Raw genomic sequence first — 14,657 nt, 5'->3', positions numbered from 1 at the left:
TTATGACACTTGAAGCATTCTACATTGTTCATGAATAAGAATTCATGATTTCTTCCTGCAAAATTGTTTCTTGGAGGTTGTCAGAGACTATAACATCTATCTCTATGAGATGGTTGGGGACCATAACATCTATCTTTATGATATGCTTTACAGTCTTTTTCCATGTGACCAAAGTTTGTACAAGAATAAAAATAACCAAAAAATGAACATTGGTACCTAGGAGATGGAGATTTCCTTGATGTACTTCTGAAGACTTTATGCCTTGAGATCCTTTGATGATAACCATTTCCTCTCACATCTTTGTGATCATCTACATTTCTTCTTGGAGCAGGATTTCTTCTATTGTAGCCTTGATTTTCCTCCTTGCCTTTGTTGGAATTGGGAGCATCACCATTTCTTTCTAGTTTCTTCACATCCCTTTTATTTGAAGCATTATCATTCTTGTTTGAGGATTCACCTGCATACCCGAGACCTGATTTATCAAATGGACATCTATGATAGCTGAGCATGTCATCCAAGGCCTGAGAGCTCTTCAAGATTTTGTTAATCCCTTAAACCTTTTTTCTAAGGAGGACAATCTCTTCTTCCAATCTTTCACACTCATTATTCTTCTTAGCAAGTTGTTTCTCAGTTTCTTCCTTGATACGAGTAGCTTCATCTGCTTCTATTTTAAGGGAGATGATATCTAACTTCATTTTGAAGATTTCTTCATTTTTTTCTTGACTGCTCTCCATTTTCTTCTCAGCTCCTTGTGCTTGTTTCCTTGCTTCTTGTAGTTGAGACTTAAGGGAGGAGACCTCTACATTATACTAACCAATCTCTTCTTCAAGTTTGTTCAAGATCTTGTGCCTTTGTTCAAGTTGGCTTGACAAGATATCTTCCTGCTTCTTTGCTTTATCCAATTGATTTGTCATGGATATGACTTCTTCATGATGCTTTCTTTTGCTTTGATGATATTCCTTCTTAAGCTTGGCAAGCTCTTCATCCCTTTCTTGTACGTGAAGCTTGATGAGGTCAACTTTATTCCTTGTTTGATCTTGGTTACCAACTAGAGCTCTCTTCTTAAGTTCCATCGAGCAGGGGTCAAGTCTGGGGAGTTTACGCTTGCTAGCATTCTAGGAGTTTGTGCGAGTCTTGGAGTTGTCAATCAGGGAGAGAGCTGCATGCTCACATTGCTAAAACTGGATTTCAGTCAGATGTTTCTGTGGGGTGTGCTCTTGTTACAATGTACGCAAAGGCTGGGATTGTAGATCATGCATGCAAAGTATTTGATGAAATGACCATAGTAAGCTCGGAATTGTGGAATTCGATGATTGCAGCATGTGTGCAGAATGAGTGTGATCTGCAAGCCCTTAAACTCTTTTCTGAAATGCATCAGCTCAGCCTGAGATTGGACATATTTACGTTTGTCAGTGTTCTTCGGGCTTGTACAAACCTGGGTGCTCTGGAACAGGGCAAAGAGCTTCACACACATTTGACCAAAATTGGATTTGAGTCAAATATCTCTGCAGTTAGTGCCCTTGTTACTATGTATGCTAAGTGCAGAAGCATAGAATATGCACACAAAGTGTTCAAAAGAACAACCAAGCATGATTTGATCTTATGGAGTGCAATGCTTACAGGATATGCCCAGGCTAATCTTGGAAAGGAGGCACTGGACCTCTTCTGCGATATGCAACGAGCAGGTATGAAATCAGATCAATTCATCTTTGCAAGTGTTCTCCAGGGATGTGCCAGTTTGGAAACTTTAGGGTATGGTAAAGAGATCCATGCCCATATCATTAAAACTGGATATGGGTTGGATGTTTCAATGGGAAATTGCCTCCTTAACATGTATGGCAGATGTGGTAGTACAGATGATGTGAGCAAAGTCTTCTGCCTAATGACTAAACGAGACATGGGCTCATGGTCTGCAGTTATTTCAGGATATGCCCACAACAATTGTGGTGAGAAGGCTATTTCACACTTCTGTGAAATGCAGCGGGCAGGAATGATTGCAAACCAGTCAATTATTGTGACTGTACTTAAGGCATGTTGTGACCTTGTTGATGTCGAATTAGGTATGCAGCTTCATAGCCACATCATTAAAGTTATGATTGAGCCAGATATCTGTCTGGCTAGTGCCCTAGTCAACATGTATGCTCAATGTGGGATGATAGAGGATGCATTTCGAGTGTTTCATAACATGGTCGAGAAGGATGTTGTTTTATGGACAGCCATGATTGCAGGATATGCTAAAAATGAGCATTATGATGAAGCCCTTGAGCTCTTTAATATGATGACAAGGGCTCACATAAAGCCTGATCAATTCACCTTTGCTAGTGTGCTAAGTGCATGTGCATCCCTTGAAGCTCTGGAACATGGCAAGGGAATCCATGCTTGTATTCTGAAAAGGAATTTTGAATCAGACCTCTCAATCGGGAATACTCTGGTTACTCTTTATGCCAAATGCGGAAGAACAGAAGATGCTCACAAAGTCTTTGAGAATATGCCTAAACAGGACATTATTTCATGGATTGCACTGATTTCTGGATATGCTCAGAATGGGAATGGCAAAGAGTCTCTCAACCTTTTTTCTGAAATGCTACAAGCACAAGTTAAGCCAAATCAGTTTGCGTTTTCCAGTATTCTTAGTGCATGTGCCACATTAGCGGCCTTAGAAAAGGGCAAAATGTTCCATGCACACATGATCAAAACTGGATTTGAGAGAGATGTTTCTGTTGCTAATGCTCTTGTTACAATGTATGCCAAATGCGGGAGCATAGATGATGCAGAACTATTTTTTGAAAAAATATCCAAACGAGATGTGGTTTCATGGAATGCAATAATTGCTGGGTATGCACAGCATGGAAAAGTTTACAATGCTCTCCGACACTTTGAAGAAATGCAATGGGCAGGAACTAAGCCAAACCATACCACCTTTGTTGGTGTTCTTTCTTCTTGCAGCCACGTAGGCCTACTTGAGGAAGCCCATCACTTGTTTGATTCAATGATTCGGGACTATGGTGTCTTCCCAAGAGCAGAACATTATGCCTGTATTGTTGACCTTCTTGGTCGTGCAGGACACTTAGATGAGGCAATGAAAGTTATTAAAGGCATGCCATTTGAACCCAATGCTTTGATATGGCGAACATTGCTTGGTGCCTGCAGAATCTATGGGAACTTGGAGCTGGGAAAGCATGCAGCAGAGTGCATTCTTAGGTTGGAACCAGAAGATGATGCAGCATATGTGTTGCTTTCCAACATATATGCATCAATTGATCGATGGGATTGTGTAGAAAAGGTGAGAAACATGATGGAATCTAGAGGATTGAAAAAGAAGGTAGGACAGAGCTGGATTGAGGTGAAAAACCAGCTGCATTCTTTTGCTGCAAGAGATGAATCACATCCGCAAACAAAAGAGATCTATGAAAAGTTGGTGGAATTAAATCGACAAATGAAGGCAGTTGGGTATGTACCTGATACAAACTTTGTTTTGCATGATATAGATGAGGAGCGTAAGGAAGAATTGCTTTGCTATCATAGTGAGAAGCTTGCCATAGCTTTTGGGCTTATCAGCACACCTAGTGGGGCACCTCTTAGAATCATTAAAAATCTTCGTGTGTGTGGTGATTGCCATACTGCCACAAAGTTCATCTCTAAGATAGTTGGACGAGTTATCATCATGAGAGATAATAGCCGCTTTCACCAATTCAAAGGTGGCATATGTTCATGTGGGGATTATTGGTGATTGTCACTAAAAACTAGCAAAACAATCATTAGCTGTGCACAAATTAGAAACTATCTCGATTGATAATACATCATCGTGCCATCTTGCATTTTGCTACGAATGGCATTGTATACTATATTTTCTTTCAGATATACTTCAAATGTCACAAACATGCAATAAACTGGCATTGTCTAAACATGCTATAAACTGGTCTTTTTCCGGTCACTCAAAATAATGGGAAGGGAAACTGGCATTTTTGGCCTAAAATTTGGCAAGAATTATTTTGGATTGATGGAATTGCAGATATCAGATGTGAACATTGCAAATCTACTTGCTTGAAGGGTATTCAAGAGTGCAGAATCCATTTTTGCATTAAAAATAACAATTTCATCAATCTAAAATTGCAATTTTAACAAAGATTACTTGGCTGAATTCCATTAATAACAAACTAGAAAAGGTCGAAAACATAGATTGTTTAGCCTTCTACTTCAACTCACTATCATATAAATATATACCATCAAGCAAATTTAAAAAAATAAAACCTACACTATTCACAGAAAGAACGAATGATTGAGTAAAATTCAACGAAAATAAAGAAGAGCAACTCTCCCCATAACGGGGCGTTCAGTAACCATTAATCCACTAACAACATTAAAACATAAAACAAATGAACCGCATCCAAATTAAACTCAAATTGCCTCCCACTCATTGGAGGGAGGTTGGTCATTATATTTGTTTGGGCATAGTGCCTCAGTTATCTTTCGATGGCTCTTAAGCAAGTACATTAACAGTCAACCCTACCCTGTCACTGGTGGCAGGCATACATTCTCCAAGATAGCTAACGAAATAGTTAGAAACCTGTAATTTTGAGGGAAAAACTGTGTCATAATGCCACTGAGATGCTAATTTGTCCCATCTGAGGAGTCCCGACAGCGAACCTAACTTCTACAAGTCGCAGAGCAGTCTTGCCTTTGCCACCATGAGCACCATGAAGAGGCCTCTATTGGGACCTTTGTATATAGAGCAAGGTGTGCTCCCCTAGTGATCAAGCATCTGTTTGAGGCAATTTAGTTTGACATCCACCTCTACTTGGCATTGAATTTGCAAGGATAGGTTTGCTATGATCATAATGTTGCTGATCAAAGGACAATGTATGCTCACTCATTGGCAACCAAAAATAATATCATTATGGTTCTTCTATAAGCAAAATGAGATTTCAATTCTAATTACGTGCCAAATATTAACTGAAGTTGATATTCCATGGGTGGTTATTTTATTATGTAATTAATGTTAAACTGTGTTTACTTAATGTAATTTTGACTTGTTTGACATTAAGTGCCATTGATGTGAGGCCTTATCAGTCTGCTATCATTACTATAGTGGTATAGTGGTCCATAATTAATGCAGTCTAGATAAAGGGGTGTTGTATCCCATTGTATCGCATCTTGTGACATAAGAATAAAATTACAATGTTCGCGAGAGTGGAGTTTTTCCTGTAAAGGGTTTTCCAATATAATCTCAGTGTTCATGGTGTCATATTGTATAGAGACTACTACCCTTATGACATTTTTGTTTGAAACTTTAACATGATATTGAACCACGGAATTGAGCCTCCCTAGCCTTGGCTGCCATCATTCAAGCTCGTTACAGAGTTCTTTTGGTTTAGCCTATCCAAAGAGGGTGTGAAGCATTGCTCACGAACTTTGTTCTAGAAAAATAAGCTTTCTATGTGAGTTTTGTTTGTGATTTTCAAGTTAGGATTATTAATTTTTCATATGCATGTGTATAATTGTGCATTGTTTACTGCTAGAATTTTTTCAATCAATTTTTTCAGCAATATTTTTGATGTTGGTCATTTGAGTTTACACCTGTAGAGTTAGGGCTTCAAACCACATTGTTTTTGGGATAGAACCCTCTTTGTTTTAATGTCTATTGCAGGGGTTGCTTCTTATTATTGTTGATATAGGGATTGCTTGGTTTTTTGGCCCTTCTTTTAGAGAATTATTGGTCTCAATCTATATTTTATCAATATGTTTCTTGGCTTGTTACAGAGTTTTTGATTGGATCTATTTTTTATCTATGGTTATCAACCTATTTTGTTGGCATACTGCCTATGACCCCTTTGTGTACAGTCGTTTTATGTGCTCCGTTGCAAATTGTCACCCCTTGACCCGTACTTCGTTGAACACATGTTTTAGTGACTTAAGTCAACCATTTGTGAGTTGCGTTGACCTGTAAACCCTATGTACTCTAACAACACGAGCCTCCATGCACTAAAGAACCCCTCTTTTTGTGCGTCTTATTTCGTACATTTATTTGTTTCAGGATGTATTTGACAGTATAATAAAATTTGACAATTATATATGTGTGTTTTCCTTTCCTTCTCTCCATACAGGCTTGGAATTTGACATGTCACATGATGATTTTTTCCCTTACATTTATTTATTTCAGAATGTATTTGACAGGTATTGTCAAAATCTGACAATACCTGTCAAATACATTCTGAAATAAATAAATGTAAGGGAAAAAAATCCATTTTATTCATTAGGGATTAATATACTTGTATATAATCCATTATATTCATTAGGAATGAAGATACTTGTTGTTGTCCTGTACAGGACTGATCATAGCCCCTTTCCATCCTTTCCAAAAAGCAAAATTCAACCATAGTGAGATCCTTCAGAGGATCCATTCCCAAGAGCTGTCTAATATTTTCAGCTGAAACAAAAACTGTTCATCTATCTACAAAACATAATAGAGGCTATTCTATCAGATAAAGAAAAAACATCTATGTAAATAGTTCATGACATTAATATCAAAGATGGAAATCCATTGATTCATTTTCCTCTTTGTTCACAAATTTAGTGATACCAAAATAGCCAAATGTGAGTTTCATAGCTTCCTTGAAGAGAGCATATGCTTTTGTGTGAAGCTCTCTGAGGACATGGCTAAAAGATAGCCAATCAAGGGAGAGCATTGCCTCTTGGATGTCCTGAAGAAGTGACTGTAAGAAAACATTGTTCACATCAATTTTCCTGTCTGCCCGGTCGATAATCAATTTTGAGTCCCCATTACTTGCAGTTTTTTTATATTTTTGGGGAAGGCTACTGCAAAAAGTGTTCTCAAGGCTACGAATTCTACACCATTATTTGAACTGCATCCTGGAGTATATCGGATATGCATGTAATGGGAACGGTTCAGAGATAAGACCACACCAACCCTGCGAAAAGAAGGATATCCCTGAGCTGCACCATCGAAAAAGCCTCAAGAGATGCCATGATCCAGAGAGGATTAAATGGAATTCTCGACTTTTTCTGCTTTAGATCCACCTTATATTCTTTGTTTAGCTTTATAATCAGACCTGTAGTAATTTCCACCTGAATGTTACAGGATCTGAACACTCTTGAAATTCTTTCCCACCAGATACTAAACAAATATGCACAGAAAAGCTTCGAATTGAGCCGTCGAGCGATCCCATTTCCAAGCCTTCATGCACTCAGCCAATTCTGGGTGAGACCAACAAACTTGTGCACCAAGCTTCGCCATCACCTTTGCAAGAACCTGCGTTGTATATGAACAAGAAATAAATAACTGAAAAATGCATTCTTCGAAAGATTTACATAGAGGACATCTATAATGGCCTACCTAACCCCTTTGCAATCCATTATCCCAAGCGAGGAGTTTATTGTTAAGGTCAAAACACAGTGTGATTTTAAATTTTAACAGAGCATATTCCATAGCGAGCTCCACTGCCATTTTGTGTTTCCTGTGAAAAAGGATTCGACTTAGTGGTATCCTAGTTTTGCTGTTAATTCACTGTTACTCGGATTTTTTTGTCCATGCAAGCTCATCCTCAACATTCTTAGTCTAATGAAATAATAAGACTTGGAAAGGATTCCCATTCGGCCGCTTCTAGTCCGGAGAGCCCCATAAAGGCAAAAGATTTCCAGTCTGCATGCCTCCACAATTGAGGAATTGAGGATGTCATAGGGAAAAAGCCCAACTTGATGTGTTAAATTATTAGAGCCACCTAGCGGGAGAATGATTACATAAACTTTTTTTCAGTAAGTGAATGATTACATAAACTTGCAAGAATTGAGAAAAAATGGAGGACAGAATGAATTTTGTATATTGAATAGTGATCAAAGAATCAATACATAAAGCTGCTAAGTTAAGCTTAACTGCATGTAAGCACTAAAGCTATATGCAATGTGCATGTTCACCACTTAACTACATGCACTAAGACTAAAGCTAAGTGTCTTTTATGCTATGTTAATGTGCATATACACCAACACCCCCTTTAAGCATAATTTAGATGAGTATGATGCAAGATGGATGAGTCCAGGCAACAAGGCCATTTTAGGTAACCATGTACAATGCATGAAAGGGAAATAGGGAAAACTCAGAGGGAACAAAACCCCCCCTCAAAATACAATGCAAAACTAAAAGAAAGGACAATTGTTACACAATTGTGTCCTTCACCCCGAGATGATCTCGTAGAAAGTGAAACTTCTGCTTAGTGAAAGTCTTGGTGAAGATGTTAGTAGTCTATTTAAAACTACGACAATACTGTAGATTGATGATCCCATCATGAGTCAATTCTTTGATGTAGTGCATGTGGATCTCGATATGTTTGGTCTGCTGCCGCTGCACTAAATCTTTGCAAAGTTTCAGTGTACTTTGATTGTCACACCATATGACAGTCGGATGATGGACAATGATACTAAGCTCGATAAGGAAACGCTGCAACCAAATGACCTGAATGGTGGCATTGACTGCTCCTTTGTACTCAACCTCTACTGATGATAAAGTAATGACGACCTGCTTCTTGCTTGACCAACAAATGGGGTTGGATCCCAAACTAAGTACATAGCCAGAGGTGGACTCCTCTGCAAATGGATATGGAGTAACAAACTTCCTTTTTGGGAGTAGAGGTATTGACTTCCATTTTTGGATCAAAGACTGGTTCTCCTTATCCATGGTTGCATGCCAATATGAATTCCTTGCAACTTCAACATGTGTTTGATGATTAGATGCATGTACCCTATATGAATGCATGGGCATGCCTGTCTTTAGGGATGCATGCATGGAATTAGGAATACCTTAGTGGATGCTTGCATGGGCATGCATGGCTTTGCGGTTCAGACTGCATGTGGGGCATCATTAAATTGAGACATCGTTAGATTTGCATCGTCAACATCATCAATAATAGAGGAATCAAAGTCCTCTTCTATGTTTTCAAAAGTAGTGTCTCCATCTGTAGTAGAGTCTTCATCACCAATGGAAGAAGTTTTTTTGATCCAGGTGGATGTTGGTGGCCACCTGCCTATTCCACTTCGACCCCCACCATTGTCTCTTTCAGTTTTCCAGTTTCTTTAATTGTAACACAATTTACTATTTTTGGTAGTTTTTTGGGTCTTGAACTTCTGAAGCCGTTTTGAGGCCCTAAACAACGTTTTTTTTGGGAAAACTGGGGCCAACATGTACTTTCAATTGATGTTGGCCACTCAAAATTTGTAGTCCTTGGATAGATATTTTTAACGAGGTATTATGCGCGTCAAACGAAAATCATATGCCAAAGTTACAACCTCGGGAAGTTGATTTACCAATTTACCCAAACGAGGCCCATAGTTTTGCTGCTTCATCTCATAGGGTTAGGTTTTTGGATGTTTAGGGTTTTCCATTGTTTCTCAATAATAAAGAGACCTTCGAGCCTCATTGTAACACAATTCAGAGACATGTAGCCACCACATCTCTTCTCAGAGATAAACTACCATCGCCCGAGCTAGTCTTATTTCCATTCTGTTTGTAAGCATATTTCAGTATAATTTGATATTAATGAAATAAAGTATTATTTCTACTGCATCTTTGTATTTATGGTTATATCTGTAATTTTTTGCGTTCCTGTTTAAGTTCGGATCAGTGGTATCAGAGCGGTTTGCTCTTTCTCTATTTTTCTTTGCATGTCCCCAACGAGGTTGAGATATAAGAGTTAGGGCTCGAACTGGTCAAACCTTTGCAAGACCAACCTTGCAAATCCCGATGACCTCCCATGGTAGAAGAGAAGAAAGATGAGAGGGCATGAGATCCTTTCAAAATCTTGCTCGAAGAATCCCTTAAGCGACAAAGGAATGCGATGATGGACAACTTTGCCTAGATCCTCTAGCGACTACTCAAGGGCGATGCATCTCCTTCCAGCAGCTACTCTGGAAGTGCCACACCCTTTAAGGTCAAGTTAACTTTGACATCCCCATATTTGAGGGTTAGATAGATGCGAACGCTGTAGATAAATGGTTAAATTCGCTAGAAGGATAATTTTCTGTTCATGATTTTTCCAGCCGGGAAAATATTACTTTTGCACTTCTCAAAGCCGCCCCCACGTCAAGGAATGGTAGGAAACCCACTGTGAGAAGGACGAAAGTACACCCTCACTATTTTCGATCGCAACTACTTGGAATTCGTTTTGGGACGCCATTAAGGAGCAGTACTACCCTGTCAGGAATTATGAGGATAAATACATAAAGTGAACCACGCTACGACAGGGAAGGGACCAAGACGTGCTAGAGTTTACCAATGTTTTTCATACACTTCACATGAAATTGGGTATTAAGGATTTTGAGAAACATTTGGTACTCAAGTACCGCATTTGCCTACACAGGTACATGCAGGATGAGATGGAGTTCCTAGACATCTCCTCGCTCGGCACGACGTACCGATACACTGTCAAGATTGAGCAAAAGTTTAAACAAAAAAATGAGACTTTGGATTTGTGAATTTGAAGCAAGGGGAAGGCGCCCCCAAATCGCAGAGCAAAGGGCAAAGCCAAGGCGGGGTGACCCAAGATAACCCGCCGAAGTCGTAAGAAAGGAACAACACCACGAAGACAAAGAAGGACACGACAAAGTGGTGTGAGTTTCACAAGAGTTCCACTCACAACACAAGTGAGTGTTGGGGAAAGCAGTCACTGGTGGCCGAACTGAAGGCTTTCGAGTCAGACGCATGTTCCGACTCTGAGTCAGAATCTGACAAGGGGAATGACAAAGGGAAACAAATCATTGATGCGAAGCCCAGTGCAACTGTGACCACCACCAAGATCCAGAAGCTTGAGCCTGAAGATCCAGAGGAGGAGGAATGCCTATTCCACTCACAGATATGCGTGAAGGGTTCTCCGCTACAGTTCATTGTCGATAATGGGAGCCAAAATAACCTCATTTCAGCGGAGGTCGTGAAGCGACTGGGCCTACCGACTACAACACATCCGCAACTGTACACCATCGAGTGGCTTCACCAAGGAATAGATCTCCGTGTTAGCCAACAATGCCGCCTTCCCTACAACATCAAGCCCCTCACGGATGAGGTACTGTGTGATGTTGCTCCTCTTGAAGTTTGTGATGTATTATTAGGACAACCATACTTGTGGAAGCGACATGCTGTATATGAGTTTAGACCCTGCTCTGTTATTATTTCTTTGGGCAGTAAGTTATACAGGATACCGGAGGTAACCCCACCTACCACTATCTCTTTGATCTCTGCTAAGCAATGCAGTAAGATCATCTCCTAGATTGGGAAATTTGTTTTATTTCTAATTCGCTCTCAAAGTAAGGGGAAGATCGTAGCCACATCCATGGCCCCCGGGAAGGGTTCCTCCACACAGTAGAAGCAGGTGGATACGGTCGTGGAAGAATACAAGGACATCTTCTCCTCACCCACAAGAGTACCCTTGCACTGTCAGGTCAAGCATTCGATCGATCTGACTCTCGGAGCACCTCTACCCAATGGGTCGATATATCATCGCTCCATTCTGGAAAATGAAGAGATCAAGTGGCAAATCCAAGAGTTGCTGCAAAAAGGGCACATCCGACCAAGTTCCTTGCCTTGTGGGAGCCCGATTGTACTTGTACAGAAGAAAGATGGGACCTGGAGGCTCTGCATTGATTATCGGGCACTAAACAAAATCATTGTTAGGAACGTGTATCAAATTCCACAGATTGATGACCTTTTGGACCAACTTAAGGGGGCCAAGTATTTCAACAAGATCGATTTGAAGTCTGGCTATCACCAGGTTCCAATAGAGCCCATAAATGTATGGAAGACCGCCTTCAAATCCAAGGAAGTCCTTTTTGAATGGTTGGTTATTCCCTTCAGGTTGACAAATGCCCTTGCTACTTTTATGAGGCTAATGGATGACATCTTGCAACCCTTCACCAACTCATTCGTGGTTGTTTCTCTGGACGACATCCTCATCTTCAATAAGAGTTGTAAAGAACACTTGCAACACATTCGACAGGTCCTTTAAACCCTTCGACAACACAAACTATGTGCCAACTTGGAGAAATGTACCTTTGGCATGAGCCATGTCCAATATTTGGTTTACATCATATATGAGTGTAGCGTGCATGTGGATCTGACTAAGATCCAAGTCATTTGGGATTGGCCAACCCCGACCACTCTAATGGAGATTCACAACTTTTTGGGCCTTGCAAATTTTTATTAGAGGTTCGTGTTGGGATTCTCCAATATCATTTGGCCTTTGAGTTAGGTTACTAAGGGTGGGGCAAAAGAAAAGTTTTCCTGGTTCAAGTCCCAATAGAAGGCATTTGTTGAGTTGAAGCACCGACTCTTCTCTGCACCGCTACTCACACTACCAACCCTGCAACAACCATTTGAAATCGAGATAGACGCCTCAAACTATGCTAGTGGTGCAGTCCTCACCCAACACGAGCATCCAGTGGCCTATCATAGTGAGACACTTTCTGATACAATTCAGAAGTACCCCACCTATGATAAAGAGATGTATTCCATCGTGCATGCTTTTTGACAATGGAAGCATTACATTATGGGGAAGGAGACGGTCATCCACGCCGATCACCGACCTCTTCAATTTATACAGACACAAGGGAAGTTGCAGAACGACCGCCATCATAAGTGGTCTACATATATGCAACAATTCCACTTGAACATTAAATACAAAAGGGGCAGCACCAATAATGTTGCAAACTGCCTCAACCAACCCCCAGTTGCATCACTGACTATAGTTCTCAAATCTTATGGCCACGAGACCTCTAGATGGATGAAACTAAACAAAAATGATCCAGAGTTCGCCTCCACATACCAGATGCTAGTAGATGGAAAGCAAGTTCCTGATTTCCACCTTTAGGACACATTATTATGCTACCTGGGCCGCCTTTGTGTACCTTCAAGTGAGCGTGCCAAGTTGATTTGGGAGGTGCACTATAGTCGGGTAGCAGGACACTTTGGTGTGGAGAAAACTGTGGATGTACTACAAAAGTACTTTTATTGGCCCAAACTCCGACTGGATGTTGGGAAATATATCAGATCCTGCACTACCTGCGCTATCGCCAAGCCAATCATCAAGAAACAAGGCCTGTACACTCCTCTGCCTACTCCCAATGAGCCGTGGGAAATCTCCATGGACTATATTTCTAGCCTCCCTTCTACCAAGCATGGTAATGACTGTGTATTTGTGGTCGTGGATAGATTTTCTAATATGGCTATATTGGCGACATGTAAGAAGAGTATCACAACAGAGGAAACTGTCAAACTCTTCTTTGAACGAGTATGGGTACATTTTGGGATCCCGTATACCATTATATCAAACCGGGATAACAGGTTCCTGAGAACATTCTGGTCAAGCCTCTGGACACTATTGGACACTAAGCTCACCAAGTCCATTGCCTTCCATCCCCAGGCTGATGGTCAGACAGAGGTCGTCAATAGGATGATAGTGCACATACTCTGCATGTACAACTCCAAGTATCCATGAACCTGGCATGAGAGTCTTCACTATGTACACCACAGTTATAATAGAGCTCTCCATAGCTTGATTGATCGCAGTCCCTTTCAAGTGGGTCTAGGATTTCAACCATTGTGTCTGATTGATGTTTCCATGCCCCATGCGACTACACAAATATAATCCACACATGCATTGTTCGAGGCTGATAAAGTGACAAGATTTGTTGAACGCATCCAACACATTCGCCAATAGGTTCATGACATCTTGGAGAAGTCAAATGCCAAGTACAAGCAATGACATGATCAACATCGGGTGCCACACAAGTTTCAGGTGGGCGATAAATTTTGGTTGTATTTGCAGAAAGAATGCCTTACGGGAGCCCATTGGAAGCTCAGACCACTCCCATATGGTCCTTACACCATTACCAAGGTTGTGGGAGACAATGCTTTTGAGCTCAACATTCCCCTATTCCTTGGCCTGCACCCAGTGTTCAATGTGGACGGCCTTCGACCATACTTCCCACCATTGATGGACACATCAGACATTGCAGAAAAACTCACACTTACAGAGTTAAATCCAGACTGCATGGAACAAGCCACGACTGATCGGATCATGGACATGTAGATCAAGAACACCCGACAACAAAGGATCCAACTATATTGAGTTGTCAAATCCAACCAACTCCTGCACCAAGGCAAATGGCTCACCAGGGACCAAGTTCAGTAGAAGTTTCCTCATCTCATGGAGGAACTCAACACAATGAAGACCATTGCTTCCTAAGGGGGGAGGATTGATCCAGGTGCATATTGGTGGCCACCCGCCTATTCCACTTAGACCCTCACCATTGTTCTTTTAGTTTCCTTAATTGTAGCACAATTTACTATTTTTGGCAGTTTTTTCAGGTCTTGAACATCCGGAGCTGTTTTAAGGCCCTAAATGACATTTTTTTTGAAAAAATGCCTTATCGACAGAAGTATTTAAAAAAAAAAAACATTCTTTAGGGCCTTAAAATGGCTCTGGAAGTTTAGGACCCGAAAAACTACCAAAAATAGTAAACTGTGCTACAATTAAGGAAACTAAAAAAAATAAAAAAATAAAAAAAATAAAAAAATTTGAAAGAATAATGGTGAGGTTCCAAGTGGAATAGGCAGGTGGCCACCAATAACCACCTGGATCAGTTATCTTATTAACATT

The 14,657-nt window shown here is 40.4% G+C and overlaps 1 pseudogene; it reads left to right on the top strand.

The window, feature by feature from the left end:
* The first annotated feature begins 1,166 nt into the window (after positions 1-1,166).
* On the top strand, positions 1,167-3,845 carry LOC149200699 (pentatricopeptide repeat-containing protein At4g13650 pseudogene; annotated as a pseudogene).
* Positions 3,846-14,657: the final 10,812 nt, after the last annotated feature.

This window comes from Pinus tabuliformis, chromosome 2_1 (assembly GCF_031772625.1).
Source record: "Pinus tabuliformis cultivar Carrire ecotype Pingquan chromosome 2_1, CPIR1, whole genome shotgun sequence".
Taxonomy (NCBI): Eukaryota; Viridiplantae; Streptophyta; class Pinopsida; order Pinales; family Pinaceae; genus Pinus; species Pinus tabuliformis.
Note: the sequence above shows the minus strand (reverse complement) of the source record. Positions and strands in the feature narration are given on the sequence as shown.